Source organism: Hemibagrus wyckioides, linkage group LG27 (assembly GCF_019097595.1).
Source record: "Hemibagrus wyckioides isolate EC202008001 linkage group LG27, SWU_Hwy_1.0, whole genome shotgun sequence".
Lineage (NCBI taxonomy): Eukaryota > Metazoa > Chordata > Actinopteri > Siluriformes > Bagridae > Hemibagrus > Hemibagrus wyckioides.
In genome coordinates this window covers 16237059-16257447 of record NC_080736.1, presented here as the reverse complement: position 1 = coordinate 16257447, position 20389 = coordinate 16237059, and the positions used below count along the sequence as shown (strand labels likewise).

At 35.0% G+C, this 20389-nt stretch overlaps 1 long non-coding RNA gene across 2 annotated transcripts in view; it reads left to right on the top strand.

Annotated features, from left to right (window-relative positions):
• The first annotated feature begins 593 nt into the window (after positions 1-593).
• LOC131347333 (uncharacterized) overlaps positions 594-20389 on the top strand; it is a 22815-nt gene continuing 3019 nt past the window's right edge. Inside the window, exons 1-6 of one of the 2 annotated variants that reach the window (XR_009203751.1) lie at positions 645-659; positions 9989-10054; positions 11689-11754; positions 19044-19091; positions 19179-19319; positions 20351-20389. The exon at positions 20351-20389 is cut by the window's right edge and continues 3019 nt beyond it. This is a non-coding gene — a long non-coding RNA (uncharacterized LOC131347333). Of the gene's footprint in view, positions 660-9988; positions 10055-11688; positions 11755-19043; positions 19092-19178; positions 19320-20350 lie in introns of both variants that reach the window. The other variant, XR_009203750.1, reaches the window with a different exon arrangement.

Sequence of the window (20389 nt, the reverse complement as noted above, 5' to 3'; positions counted from 1 at the left end):
TACACTATAGTACACTACACTACACTATAGTACACTACACTACACTATAATACACTACACTATAGTACACTACAATACTCTACACTACACTACACTACAATACACTGTAGTACACTACACTACACTATAATACACTTCACTACACTATAGTACACTACACTATAGTACACTACACTATACTACACTACACTACACTACACTGTAGTACACTACACTACGCTACACTATAATACACCACACTACACTATAGTATACTACAATACTCTACACTACACTACACTACACTACATTACACTACACTACATTACACTACACTACACTACACTACATTACACTACACTTCACTACATTACACTACACTACACTACACTACATTACACTACACTACATTACACTACACTACACTATAGTACACTACACTAAACTACACTACACTACATTACACTATAGTACACTACGATACACTATAGTACACTACAATACAGTATAGTACACTACAATACACTAAGTGTGTGTGTGTTTGTCTGTGTTGTGTATTGTGGTCTGGACTATAATGCAGTCTGTGTCCTCACTGGTGTTTATTCTGTCTACAGCACCACCAGAAAACCATTCACTCGGACTTTCAACTGTCACTTCAGGAACACATGTGACTGATAGGAGTGAGTACATGGAGCATACACTACATTACACTATAGTACACTACACTACACTATAATACACTACACTACACTACACTATACTACACTATAGTACACTACAGTACACTACACTACACTACACTACACTACTCTACACTACACTACACTACACTACACTACACTATAGTACACTACACTACACTACACTATAGAACACTACACTACACTACACTATAATACACTACACTACACTACACTATAGTACACTACACTACACTACACTATAATACACTACACTACACTACACTATAGTACACTACACTATAATACACTACACTACACTACACTACACTATAGTACACTACACTATACTACACTATAGTACACTACACTATACTACACTATAGTACACTACACTACACTACACTATAATACACTACACTACACTATAATACACTACACTACACTACACTACACTATAGTACACTACACTCTACTACACTATAGTACACTACACTACACTATAGTACACTACACTATACTACACTATAGTACACTACACTACACTACACTATAATACACTACACTACACTACACTATAGTACACTACACTACACTACACTATAATACACTATAGTACACTACAGTACACTATACTACACTACACTACACTACACTATAATACACTACACTACACTACACTATAATACACTATAGTACACTACACTACACTATAATACACTACACTACACTACACTATACTACACTATAGTACACTACAGTACACTACACTACACTACACTACTCTACACTACACTACACTACACTACACTACACTATAGAACACTACACTACACTATAATACACTACACTACACTATAATACACTACACTACACTACACTATAATACACTACACTACACTATAGTACACTACACTACACTACACTACACTATAATACACTACACTACATTACACTACACTATAGTACACTACACTACACTATAATACACTACACTACACTACACTATAGTACACTACACTATAATACACTACACTACACTATAGTACACTACACTATACTACACTATAGTACACTACACTATACTACACTATAGTACACTACACTACACTATAATACACTACACTACACTACACTATAGTACACTACACTATACTATACTATAGTACACTACAGTACACTGCACTACACTACACTACACTACACTATAATACACTACACTACACTATAGTACACTACACTACACTACACTACTCTATAATACACTACACTACACTACACTACACTACACTATAGTACACTACACTATACTACACTATAGTACACTACACTACACTACACTATAATACACTACACTACACTATAGTACACTACACTATAGTACACTACACTATACTACACTACACTACATTACACTATAATACACTACACTACACTACACTACACTATAATACACTACACAACACTACACTATAGTACACTACACTATACTACACTATAGTACACTACAGTACACTGCACTACACTACACTACACTATAATACACTACACTACACTATAGTACACTACACTACACTACACTACACTACACTACACTATAATACACTACACTACACTACACTATAGTACACTACACTATACTACACTATAGTACACTACACTACACTACACTATAATACACTACACTACACTATAGTACACTATAATACACTACACTACACAACACTACACTATAGTACACTACACTATACTACACTATAGTACACTACAGTACGCTGCACTACACTACACTACACTATAATACACTACACTACACTATAGTACACTACACTACACTACACTACACTACACTATAATACACTACACTACACTACACTATAGTACACTACACTATACTACACTATAGTACACTACACTACACTACACTATAATACACTACACTACACTATAGTACACTACACTATAGTACACTACACTATACTACACTACACTACACTACACTATAGTACACTAAACTACACTACATTAGATTACACTATATTACATTACACTACATTACATTTCACTTCATTACACTACACTACACTACATTACACTACATTACACTACACTACTCTACACTACACTACATTACACTACATTACACTACACTACACTACACTACATTACACTACACTACACTACATTACACTACACTACACTACACTACACTACACTACACTACATTACATTACACTACACTACACTATAATACACTACACTACACTATAGTACACTACACTACACTACACTATAATACACTACACTACACTATAGTACACTACACTATAATACACTACACTACACTACACTACACTATAGTACACTACACTATACTACACTATAGTACACTACACTATACTACACTATAGTACACTACACTACACTACACTATAATACACTACACTACACTATAATACACTACACTACACTACACTACACTATAGTACACTACACTATACTACACTATAGTACACTACACTACACTATAGTACACTACACTACACTATAGTACACTACACTATACTACACTATAATACACTACACTACACTATAGAACACTTCACGAAACTACACTACACTAAACTACACTACACTACACTATAGTACACTACACTACACTACACTATAATACACTACACTACACTATAGTACACTACACTATAATACACTACACTACACTACACTACACTATAGTACACTACACTATACTACACTATAGTACACTACACTACACTACACTATAATACACTACACTACACTACACTATAGTACAGTACACTATACTACACTATAGTACACTACACTACACTACACTATAATACACTACACTATAGTACACTACACTATAGTACACTACACTACACTACACTGTAGTACACTACACTACGCTACACTACACTATAGTACACTATAGTACACTACACTACACTATAATACACTATAGTACACTACAATACTCTACACTACACTACACTATAGTACACTAAACTACACTACACTAATCTACACTACATTACACTATAGTACACTACAATACACTATAGTACACTACACTACACTACACTATAATACACTACACTACACTATAGTACACTTCACTACACTATAGTACACTACACTAAACTACACTACACTAATCTACACTACATTACACTACACTACACTACACTACATTACACTACACTACATTACACTACACTACACTACACTACATTACACTACACTACACTACACTACATTACACTACACTACACTACATTACACTACATTACACTACACTACATTACACTACACTACACTACACTACACTACATTACACTACATTACACTACACTACACTACACTACATTACACTACACTACACTACACTACATTACACTACATTACACTACACTACACTACATTACACTACACTACACTACACTACACTACATTACATTACACTACACTACATTACACTACACTACACTACACTACACTACATTACATTACATTACACTACACTACACTACATTACACTACATTAGATTACACTATATTACATTACACTACATTACATTTCACTTCATTACACTACACTACTCTACACTACACTACATTACACTACATTACACTACACTACACTACACTACATTACAGTACACTACACTACATTACACTACACTACACTACACTACACTACACTACACTACACTACACTACACTACATTACATTACACTACACTACACTATAATACACTACACTACACTATAGTACACTACACTATAATACACTACACTACACTACACTACACTATAGTACACTACACTATACTACACTATAGTACACTACACTATACTACACTATAGTACACTACACTACACTACACTACACTATAATACTCTTCACTACACTACACTACACTATAGTACACTACACTATACTACACTATAGTACACTACACTACACTATAGTACACTACACTATACTACACTATAATACACTACACTACACTATAGAACACTTCACTAAACTACACTACACTAAACTACACTACATTACACTATAGTACTCTACAATACACTATAGTACACTACAATACACTAAGTGTGTGTGTGTTTGTCTGTGTTGTGTATTGTGGTCTGGACTATAATGCAGTCTGTGTCCTCACTGGTGTTTATTCTGTCTACAGCATCACCAGTAAACCATTCACTCGGACTTTCAACTGTCACTTCAGGAACACATGTGACTGATAGGAGTGAGTACATGGAGCATACACTACATTACACTATAGTACACTACACTACACTATAATACACTACACTACACTACACTATACTGCACTATAGTACACTACAGTACACTACACTTCACTACACTATAGTACACTACACTACACTACACTACACTACAGAACACTACACTACACTACACTATAATACACTACACTACACTATAGAACACTACACTACACTACTCTATAATACACTACACTACACTACACTGTAGTACTCTACACTACACTACACTATAATACACTACACTACACTACACTATAGTACACTACACTACACTACACTATAATACACTACACTACACTATAGTACACTACACTACACTACACTATAATACACTACACTACACTACACTATAGTACACTACACTACACTACACTATAATACAATACACTACACTACACTATAGTACACTACACTACACTACACTATAATACACTACACTACACTATAGTACACTACACTATAATACACTACACTACACTACACTAAACTATAGTACACTACACTACACTATAGTACATTACACTATACTACACTATAGTACACTACACTATACTACACTATAGTACACTACAGTACACTATAGTACACTACACTACACTACACTACACTATAATACACTACACTACACTACACTACACTATAGTACACTACACTATACTACACTATAGTACACTACAGTACACTATAGTACACTACACTACACTATAGTACACTACAGTACACTATACCACACTACACTACACTACACTATAATACACTACACTACACTACACTACACTATAGTACACTACACTATACTACACTAAACTACACTACACTACACTATAATACACTACACTACACTACACTATAGTACACTACACTACACTATACTATAGTACACAACACTACACCACACTATAATACACTACACTACACTATAGTACACTACACTATACTACACTATAGTACACTACAGTACACTGCACTACACTACACAACACTACACTATAATACACTACACTACACTATAGTACACTACACTATAGTACACTACACTATAGTACACTACACTATACTACACTATAGTACACTATAATACACTACACTACACTATAGTACACTACACTACACTACACTATAATACACTACACTACACTACACTATAGTACACTACACTATACTACACTATAGTACACTACAGTACACTGCACTACACTACACTACACTACACTACACTATAATACACTACACTACACTACACTACACTATAGTACACTACACTATACTACACTATAGTACACTACACTACACTACACTATAATACACTACACTACACTATAGTACACTACACTACACTACACTACACTACACTATAATACACTACACTACACTATAGTACACTACACTACACTACACTATAATACACTACACTACACAACACTACACTATAGTACACTACACTATACTACACTATAGTACACTACAGTACACTGCACTACACTACACTACACTACACTACACTATGATACACTACACTACACTATAGTACACTACACTACACTACACTACACTATAATAGACTACACTACACTACACTACACTATAGTACACTACACTATACTACACTATAGTACACTACACTACACTACACTATAATACACTACACTACACTATAGTACACTACACTATAGTACACTACACTATACTACACTACACTACACTGTAGTACACTACACTACTCTACACTATAATACACTACACTACACTATAGTACACTACAATACTCTACACTACACTACACTATAGTACACTACACTACACTACACTGTAGTACACTACACTACACTATAATACACTACACTATAGTACACTACAATACTCTACACTACACTACACTATAGTACACTACACTACACTACACTGTAGTACACTACACTACACTACACTATAATACACTACACTACACTATAGTACACTACAATACTCTACACTACACTACACTATAGTACACTACACTACACTATAATACACTATAGTACACTACAATACTCTACACTACACTACACTATAGTACACTAAACTACACTACACTACACTATAGTACACTAAACTACACTACACTAATCTACACTACATTACACTATAGTACACTACAATACACTATAGTACACTACACTACACTACACTATAATACACTACACTACACTATAGTACACTTCACTACACTATAGTACACTACACTAAACTACACTACACTAATCTACACTACATTACACTACAGTACAGTACAATACACTACATTACATTACATTACACTACACTACACTGCACTTCTCTACACTACACTACATTACACTACATTACACTACACTACACTACATTACACTACATTACACTACACTACACTACATTACACTACACTACACTACATTACACTACATTACACTACACTACACTACATTACACTACATTACACTACATTACACTACACTACACTACACTACACTACATTACATTACACTACACTACACTACATTACACTACACTACACTACATTACACTACACTACATTACACTACATTAGATTACACTATATTACATTACACTACATTACATTTCACTTCATTACACTACACTACACTACATTACACTACATTACACTACACTACTCTACACTACACTACATTTCACTACACTACACTACACTACACTACACTACATTACACTACACTACACTACACTACACTACATTACACTACACTACACTACACTACACTACACTAGACTACACTACACTACATTACATTACACTACACTACATTACACTACACTACACTACACTACACTACATTACACTACACTACACTACACTACACTACATTACACTACACTACATTACACAACACTACATTACACTACACTACACTATAATACACTACACTACACTATAGTACACTACACTAAACTACACTACACTAATCTACACTACATTACACTATAGTACAGTACAATACACTATAGTACACTACAATACACTAAGTGTGTGTGTGTTTGTCTGTGTTGTGTATTGTGGTCTGGACTATAATGCAGTCTGTGTCCTCACTGGTGTTGATTCTGTCTACAGCATCACCAGAAAACCATTCACTCGGACTTTCAACTGTCACTTCAGGAACACATGTGACTGATAGGAGTGAGTACATGGAGCATACACTACATTACACTATAGTACACTACACTACACTATAATACACTACACTACACTACACTATACTACACTATAGTACACTACAGTACACTACACTTCACTACACTATAGTACACTACACTACACTACACTATAGTACACTACACTACACTACACTATAATACACTACACTACACTATAGAACACTACACTACACTACTCTATAATACACTACACTACACTACACTGTAGTACACTACACTTCACTACACTATAGTACACTACACTACACTACACTATAGTACACTACACTACACTACACTATAATACACTACACTACACTATAGTACACTACACTACACTATAATACACTACACTACACTACACTATAGTACACTACACTACACTACACTATAATACACTACACTACACTACACTATAGTACACTACACTATAATACACTACACTACACTACACTATAGTACACTACACTATAGTACACTACACTACACTATAGTACACTACACTATACTACACTATAGTACACTACACTACACTATAGTACACTACACTATACTACACTATAGTACACTACAGTACACTATAGTACACTACACTACACTACACTACACTATAATACACTACACTACACTACACTATAGTACACTACACTATACTACACTATAGTACACTACAGTACACTATAGTACACTACACTACACTACACTATAGTACACTACAGTACACTATACCACACTACACTACACTACACTATAATACACTACACTACACTACACTACACTATAGTACACTACACTATACTACACTAAAGTACACTACAGTACACTACACTACACTACACTATACTACACTACACTATAATACACTACACTACACTACAATATAGTACACTACACTACACTATAGTACACTACACTACACTACACTATAGTACACTACACTACACTACACTACACTATAATACACTACACTACACTACACTACACTATAGTACACTACACTACACTACACTATAGTACACTACACTACACTATAATACACTACACTACACTACACTACACTACACTATAGTACACTACACTATACTACACTATACTACACTACACTACACTATAATACACTACACTACACTACACTATAGTACACTACACTATACTACACTAAAGTACACTACAGTACACTACACTACACTACACTACACTACACTATAGTACACTACAGTACACTATACTACACTACACTATAATACACTACACTACACTACACTATAGTACACTACACTACACTACACTGAAGTACACTACACTACGCTACACTATAATACACTACACTACACTATAGTACACTACAATACTCTACACTACACTACACTATAGTACACTACACTACACTACACTGTAGTACACTACACTACACTACACTATAATACACTACACTACACTATAGTACACTACACTACACTACACTGTAGTACACTACACTACACTACACTACACTATAATACACTACACTACACTATAGTACACTACACTACACTACACTGTAGTACACTACACTACACTACACTATAATACACTACACTACACTATAGTACACTACACTATAGTACACTACAATACTCTACACTACACTACACTACCTTACACTACATTGCACTACACTACACTACACTACATTACACTACACTACACTATAGTACAGTACAATACACTATAGTACACTACAATACACTAAGTGTGTGTGTGTTTGTCTGTGTTGTGTATTGTGGTCTGGACTATAATGCAGTCTGTGTCCTCACTGGTGTTTATTCTGTCTACAGCATCACCAGTAAACCATTCACTCGGACTTTCAACTGTCACTTCAGGAACACATGTGACTGATAGGAGTGAGTACATGGAGCATACACTACACTACACTATAGTACACTACACTACACTATAATACACTATAGTACACTACACTACACTATAATTCACTACACTACACTATACTACACTATAGTACACTACAGTACACTACACTACACTATAGTACACTACACTACACTGCACTATAGTACACTACACTACACTACACTATAATACACTACACTACACTACACTATAATACACTACACTACACTACACTATAGTACACTATAGTACACTAAACTACACTATAGTACACTACACTACACTACATTACACTACACTACACTACACTATAATACACTACACTACACTACACTATAGTACACTACACTATAATACACTACACTACACTATAGTACACTACACTATAGTACACTACACTACACTATAGTACACTACACTATACTACACTATAGTACACTACACTACACTATAGTACACTACACTATACTACACTATAGTACACTACAGTACACTATAGTACACTACACTAAACTACACTACACTATAATACACTACACTATAGTACACTACACTATACTACACTATAGTACACTACAGTACACTATAGTACACTACACTACACTACACTATAGTACACTACAGTACACTATACCACACTACACTACACTATAATACACTACACTATACTACACTAAAGTACACTACAGTACACTACACTACACTATACTACACTATAGTACACTACAGTACACTATACTACACTACACTATAATACACTACACTACACTACAATATAGTACACTACACTACACTATAGTACACTACACTACACTACACTATAGTACACTACACTACACTATAATACACTACACTACACTATAGTACACTACACTACACTACACTATAGTACACTACACTACACTACACTACACTATAATACACTACACTACACTACACTATAGCACACTACGCTATACTACACTAAAGTACACTACAGTACACTACACTACACTACACTACACTATAGTACACTACAGTACACTATACTACACTACACTATAATACACTATAGTACACTACACTATAGTACACTACAATACTCTACACTACACTACACTATAGTACACTACACTACACTACACTGTAGTACACTACACTACACGATAATACACTACACTACACTATACTGCACTACACTACACTACACTGAAGTACACTACACTACGCTACACTATAATACACTACACTACACTATAGTACACTACAATACTCTACACTACACTACACTATAGTACACTACACTACACTACACTGTAGTACACTACACTACACTATAATACACTACACTACACTATAGTACACTACACTACACTACACTGTAGTACACTACACTACACTACATTATACTACACTACACTACACTATAGTACACTACACTATAGTACACTACTCTATAGTACACTACAATACTCTACACTACACTACACTACCTTACACTACATTACACTACACTACACTATAGTACAGTACAATACACTATAGTACACTACAATACACTAAGTGTGTGTGTGTTTGTCTGTGTTGTGTATTGTGGTCTGGACTATAATGCAGTCTGTGTCCTCACTGGTGTTTATTCTGTCTACAGCATCACCAGTAAACCATTCTCTCGGACTTTCAACTGTCACTTCAGGAACACATGTGACTGATAGGAGTGAGTACATGGAGCATACACTACATTACACTATAGTACACTACACTACACTATAATACACTATAGTTCACTACACTACACTATAATTCACTACACTACACTACACTATACTACACTATAGTACACTACAGTACACTACACTACACTACACTATAATACACTACACTACACTGCACTATAGTACACTACACTACACTATAATACACTACACTACACTACACTACACTATAGTACACTACACTATACTACACTATAGTACACTAAACTACACTATAGTACACTACACTATACTACACTATAGTACACTACACTACACTATAGTACACTACACTACACTACACTACACTATAGTACACTACACTATACTACACTATAGTACACTACACTACAGTACACTACACTACACTATAATACACTACACTACACTACACTATAGTACACTACAGTACACTATACTACACTACACTACACTACACTATAATACACTACACTACACTACACTACACTACACTATACTACACTATAGTACACTACAGTACACTATACTACACTACACTATAATACACTACACTACACTACACTATAGTACACTACACTACACTACACTACACTATAATACACTACACTACACTACACTACACTATAGTACACTACACTACACTACACTATAGTACACTACACTACACTATACTACACTACACTACAATACACTATAGTACACTACAATATAGTACAATTCACTACACTATAGTACACTACACTACACTACACTATAGTACACTACACTACACTATAATACACTACACTACACTATAGTACACTACACTATAGTACACTACAATACTCTACACTACACTACACTATAGTACACTACACTACACTATAATACACTACACTACACTATAGTACACTACACTATAGTACACTACAATACTCTACACTACACTACACTATAGTACACTACACTACACTACACTACACTGAAGTACACTACACTACGCTACACTATAATACACTACACTACACTATAGTACACTACAATACTCTACACTACACTACACTATAGTTCACTACACAACACTACACTGTAGTACACTACACTACACTATAATACACTACACTACACTATAGTACACTACACTATAGTACACTACACTACACTACACTACACTATAATACACTGCACTACACTATAGTACACTACAATACTCTACACTACACTACACTATAGTATACTACACTACACTACACTGTAGTACACTACACTACACTATAATACACTACACTACACTATAGTACACTACACTATAGTACACTACACTACACTGTAGTACACTACACTACACTATAATACACTACACTTCATTATAGTACACTACACTATAGTACACTACACTATAGTACACTACAATACTCTACACTACACTACACTATAGTACACTACACTACACTGTAGTACACTACACTACACTATAATACACTACACTACTCTATAGTACACTACACTATAGTACACTACAATACTCTACACTATAGTACACTACACTACACTACACTGTAGTACACTACACTACACTATAATACACTACACTACACTACACTATAGTACACTACACTACACTACACTATAATACACTACACTATAGTACACTACTCTACACTACACTATAATTCACTACACTACACTACACTATAATGCACTACACTACACTACACTATACTACACTATAGTACACTACACTACACTACACTACACTATAGTACACTGCACTATACTACACTAGACTACACTACACTATAGTACACTACACTATACTACACTATAGTACACTACACTACAGTTCACTATACTACACTACACTACACTACACTACACTACACTATAATACACTACACTACACTACACTACACTACACTACACTATAGTACACTACACTATACTACACTAAAGTACACTACAGTACACTACACTACACTACACTACACTATAGTACACTACAATACACTATACTACACTACACTATAATACACTACACTACACTACAATATAGTACACTACACTACACTATAGTACACTACACTACACTACACTATAGTACACTACACTACACTACACTATAGTACACTACACTACACTACACTACACTATAGTACACTACACTACACTATAATACACTACACTACACTATAGTACACTACACTATAGTACACTACAATACTCTACACTACACTACACTATAGTACACTATACTACACTATAGTACACTACAGTACACTACACTACACTACTCTACAATACACTACACTACACTACACTATAATACACTACACTACACTATAGAACACTACACTACACTACACTATAATACACTACACTACACTACACTATAATACACTACACTAAACTACACTACACTATAGTACACTACACTATACTACACTATAGTACACTACACTACACTATAGTACACTACACTATAGTACACTACACTATACTACACTATAGTACACTACACTATACTACACTATAGTACACTACACTACACTACACTACACTACACTATAGTGCACTACACTATACTACACTATAGTACACTACAGTACACTATACTAGACTACACTACACTACACTATAATACACTACACTACACTACACTTTAGTACACTACACTACACTATAATACACTACACTACACTACACTACACTATAGTACACTACACTATACTACACTATAGTACACTACAAAACACTACACTATAATACACTACACTGCACTACACTATAGTACACTACACTACACTATAATACACTACACTACACTACACTACACTACAGTACACTACACTACATTACATTACACTACATTACACTACACTACACTACATTACACTACATTACATTACACTACACTACACTACATTACATTACACTACATTACACTACACTACACTACATTACATTACACTACATTACACTACACTACACTACATTACATTACACTACACTACACTACACTATAGTACACTACACTACACTACACTATAATACACTACACTACACTACACTATAGTACACTACACTACACTACACTATACTACACTATAATACACTACATTACACTACACTATAATACACTACGCTACACTATACTACACTATAGTACACTACACTACATTACACTACACTACATTACACTACACTACATTACACTACAATACACTACATTACACTACACTACATTACACTACAATACACTACATTACACTACACTACACTACATTACATTACACTACACTACAACTACAGTACACTACACTACATTACACTACACTACATTACACTACACTACATTACACTACATTACACTACACTACATTACACTACACTACATTACACTACACTACATTACACTACATTACACTACACTACTCTACACTACACTACATTACACTACATTACACTACACTACACTACACTACACTACATTACATTACACTACATTACACTACACTACACTACATTACACTACACTACATTACACTACATTACATTACACTATATTACATTACACTACATTACATTACACTACATTACACTACACTACACTACATTACACTACACTACATTACACTACATTACATTACACTACATTACATTACACTACACTACATTACACTACACTACATTACACTACACTACATTACACTACAATACACTACATTACACTACATTACACTACATTACACTACAATACACTACACTACACTACACTACACTACATTACATTACACTACATTACACTACACTACACTACATTACACTACACTACATTACACTACATTACATTACACTATATTACATTACACTACATTACATTACACTACATTACACTACACTACACTACATTACACTACACTACATTACACTACATTACATTACACTATATTACATTACACTACATTACACTACACTACATTACACTACACTACATTACACTACAATACACTACATTACACTACATTACACTACATTACACTACATTACACTACACTACATTACACTACACTACATTACACTACATTACACTACACTACATTACATTACACTACATTACACTACATTACACTACATTACACTACACTACATTACACTACATTACATTACACTACACTACATTACACTACATTACACTACACTACATTACACTACACTACATTACACTACAATACACTACATTACACTACATTACACTACATTACACTACACTACATTACACTACACTACATTACACTACAATACACTACATTACACTACATTACACTACATTACACTACAATACACTACATTACACTACACTACACTACACTACACTACAACTACAGTACACTACACTACATTACACTACACTACATTACACTACACTACATTACACTACATTACACTACACTACATTACACTACACTACATTACACTACATTACACTACACTACACTACACTACATTACACTACACTACATTACACTACACTACACTACATTACATTACACTACACTACACTACATTACACTACACTACATTACATTACACTACATTACACTACATTACACTACACTACATTACATTACACTACATTACATTACACTACATTACACTACACTACATTACATTACACTACATTACATTACACTACATTACACTACATTACACTACACTACACTACATTACATTACACTACATTACACTACACTACACTACATTACATTACATTACACTACATTACACTACACTACACTACATTACATTACACTACACTACAGTACACTGTACATTACACTGTGTTACTCAACATGTTTACATTTACAGCATTAGGCATGCCTTTCTCCAGAACGACGTTCAAAAGTGCTTCGAATTCATACATTGATACTGATTCACTAGCTCCCATACTACGGATACCATAAGTCAAACTCTTTTGGGCTTGAGCTGATATCCATGATATGTCTGCCAGATCTCTAAGAAGAGAACGCCATGGTGTTTGGGGGAGGATAAAACAATGTAAGTTAAGTGTCCTCAGCATAGCAGTGTGTAGAGGGAGGAAAAAAGAGGACTATGTACTGAGCTTTGTGGGACACCAGCACATGTTCAATCCCTGCAGCATGAATTCCAAGATTTTTGTGAGTGGACAACAGAGTCTTGTGGTTTACTGTGTCAGATGCTGCTGAAAGGTCAAGGAAGATGAGGACAGATGAACGCTTGGGTGATCTAGCTGCATGTAGTTTCTTGGTCTCTGTGGAATGTGCTTCTTTGAAGCCAGACTGGTTGGGATCTTGGAGGTTGTTCTGTGAGAGATAGAGAGATAGTTGATTGTGTTCAAGGATTTTAAAAGAAAAGAGCGACGTGGTCTCAGACTGTAGCTGCTGATGGATCCAGGTTTCTGGAGTATCTTTGGCAAAGTAGCTTCACTGCACTGAAGGTGGTAGCTTAGTGGTCACAGTGTTGCACTACTGATAAGAAGGTCATGAGGTTGAATCCCAGGTCCACTGAGACACCACTGCTGGCTCCTTGAGCAAGGCGTTTTACCCACAACTGCTCAGTGGTATAAAATGAGATCAAATGTAAGTCGCTCTGGATAAGGGCCCAAAATTACTACACTGCAGTGCACTACTTTGCACTACACTACACACTACTGCACTATGTAGTTATACACTATGTATCATTATAACAAAGTTATGTTATTCACCACATATGTAGTGCCCATATGTGGTGCAGTATAGCAAACAGTAAGGTATATGGGATTCATGATATAAATATGAATTTACATTATACACATGCATAGCTTCCACTGCAGGAGCACAAATGACCCCCTCTGTCAGAGCTCAGATGGGTGATTATATGGACAACACACTACACACACCTCTATACCGACAAGGCATAACATTATGACCACCTGAGCACCCTGACCGGTCAGTGCAACAAACTGTGATGCACTGTGTATTCTGATCCCTTTCTATCAGAACCAGCATTAACTTCTTCAGCAGTTTGAGCAACAGTAGCTCGTCTGTTGGATCGGATCACACAGGTCAGCCTTCACTCCCCACATGCATCAATGAGCCTTGACCGCCATGACCCTGTCTCTGGTTCACCACTGTTCCTTTCTTGGACCACTTTTGATAGAAAATGTTGACTTGCTGCCTAATAAATCCCACCCACTAACAGGTGCCATGATGAGGAGATCACTTCAACTCTCACTGCTCATAATGTTATGGCTGATGTACATGCTAATATAAAACTGAGTTTGTTTTATAAGCTGTTGGTAACCCAAACACTTTTACACTTGCTGACCATACAGATGTGTTGGAATCTAAAGTGGATACAGCTGTAGTCCAACTAAAGTCATGAGCATGTAAAATAAACAGGATTTATCCTGACCTGGGGATGAGATGTAGATCACAGCAAAATTGACTAAAATTACAGCGATCACTACTTACAGTGGCTGAGAAGTGCAAAACAAAATAACAAAACCAAAAACACAATGACAATTGAGACAAAACGGAAAAGGTAGGTATAGTTTGTGAATGGAATTCTTATGTCACTCAGGATCTACAGGAAGTCCAGCAGTAGCTGCAGCAGTAGAAAGTGGATTGGTGTGTGTATGAACACAGCTCTGCTCTTATAGCGCTCCTTACATCCTTTAATCTGGAATAGTTTGGTCTTCAGAACATTCCTGTGTTCTTTAAGTGTGTGTTTAGAGATCACAAATAATCTTTACGCCATGATACGCTATCAGTATATTCAAAATCACGCCACATGAACGTCCTTCCTCACAGTAGCGTTGAATGAATTCCACTTTATTATAAATATATGTTTGTTATTTTCTTTGTTATAAGATTTAAAGTTGCACTATCTAAAAAAATTAGTGAACGCAGAACTCCACACATGTACAAGAAACAAAGTTACACACACAATTTCCTACTCCTGGGCGTCGCTAGGCCATTTTTAAGGGGGTTTTAGCCCCCCTAACATTTCTACTCAGCCCTCCTAAATTTCTGTGATTCTCCATAAACTCTACACAGATTGGTGATCGTCTCAGTCCCCTTTAAATTTCATATGAAAACAGCGGCAGACTTCGGCTCCTCCCCGTCTTTTTCACCATTTTGTTGTTTTGTTTTCTTATTTGTTGTTTTGGTTTTGTTATTTTGTTTTCTGATCTGTTTGCAGATCCTAAAGACAGAACTATGGGTTTGTTTACATTTTAGTTTTTTAATTAATATTTTTTTAAACATTGTTTCAGGTTCCTCTGATGCCACTTATGATGTGTTACCAGTTGTCCTTTTGAGTGGTAAGAGCTCTTTTTGAGGTTTTGTTTCTGAAATCTTGGGTGATGTAAAAATGTCACTTTGTGTGTGTGTGTGTTTTGCACTAACAGGTTTGTTGGCCCTGTTTGTGCTACTTATCCTTTTGGTCTTGATCCTCTGGCCCATTTGCAAGAGAGGAAGATATTACACACACGAGCCAAATGAAACAGAAGGTCCAAAGGTCCACGAACTGTCCGACTCTTCAGATGAAGGTATTCAATTCACCTAGATTCATACTCATGAAACAAATTTATTGACCTGTATGGGAAATCCGTCTCACATCATGGTTCCAGTGAAACCATTAAGATCAACCAGTAATAAAATAATATATTCACATTCATTTTGATTGTGAATTTTGACTCACTGATTCATTTTTGACTCTGACTCACTGATTCATTTTTGACTCTGACTCACTGATTCATAGATTAGACTGACTGAATTTAAGTTGCAATATTTTACACAACTTAAACTTACGCTCCTTGATGGAAATTTGTTTGATTTCTTGATTCACGTTTCAAAACATTATATGATGTGGAACAAAATGAAATGGAATTACTAATTATTATTATTATTATTATTATTATTATTATTACTATTATTTTTATTATTATTACTATTATTTTTATTATTATTATTTTGGATACTTCAATACTGATCCTCAGGGACTGATGTTAGCTCATATGATAACTGACAGCTGAGTCAAGATTCACTATCTGTATTGATCTCAAGCTCCAAGACCAATCATACTATTTGGGTTGCTTTGATTCATAGAGGCACTTAAATTCGTTCCGTGACATCGAGAGAGTGTGTGAGTGTGTGTACTTCTCTATATATTATTATCAGATTAATCCCAGGAGACACAACAGTCTCTCTGCACGTCCGTTAAAAAACAAGGTGTAAAATAACAAGAAAGCAAAAATTGTGACGCATCAAAAAGACTCACCTCATGAGCCGTTTTTAATTAAAAAATTTAAATTTAATTTTAATTCCAAAGCTTTTATTTCACAGCAGGCAGTAACATAACTCTATAAAGTCTAGCTATAAAAATCATTCTATTATTTATACAATAAACTCTTAGGTGCCCCTTTTATATAAAGAATACATGAACTAATGATGATTCATTGATTCATTTCAATTTGTTAATAAGCTGTGGATATGTGTATATATGTATGTGTGTGTGTGTCTAAATGTGTGTGTGATAAAGAGGTTCATAGATTCTAATAGAAAATTCTCTCCACTCCAGATCTGTGATCATCATCATCATCATCCTCCTCCTCCCTTC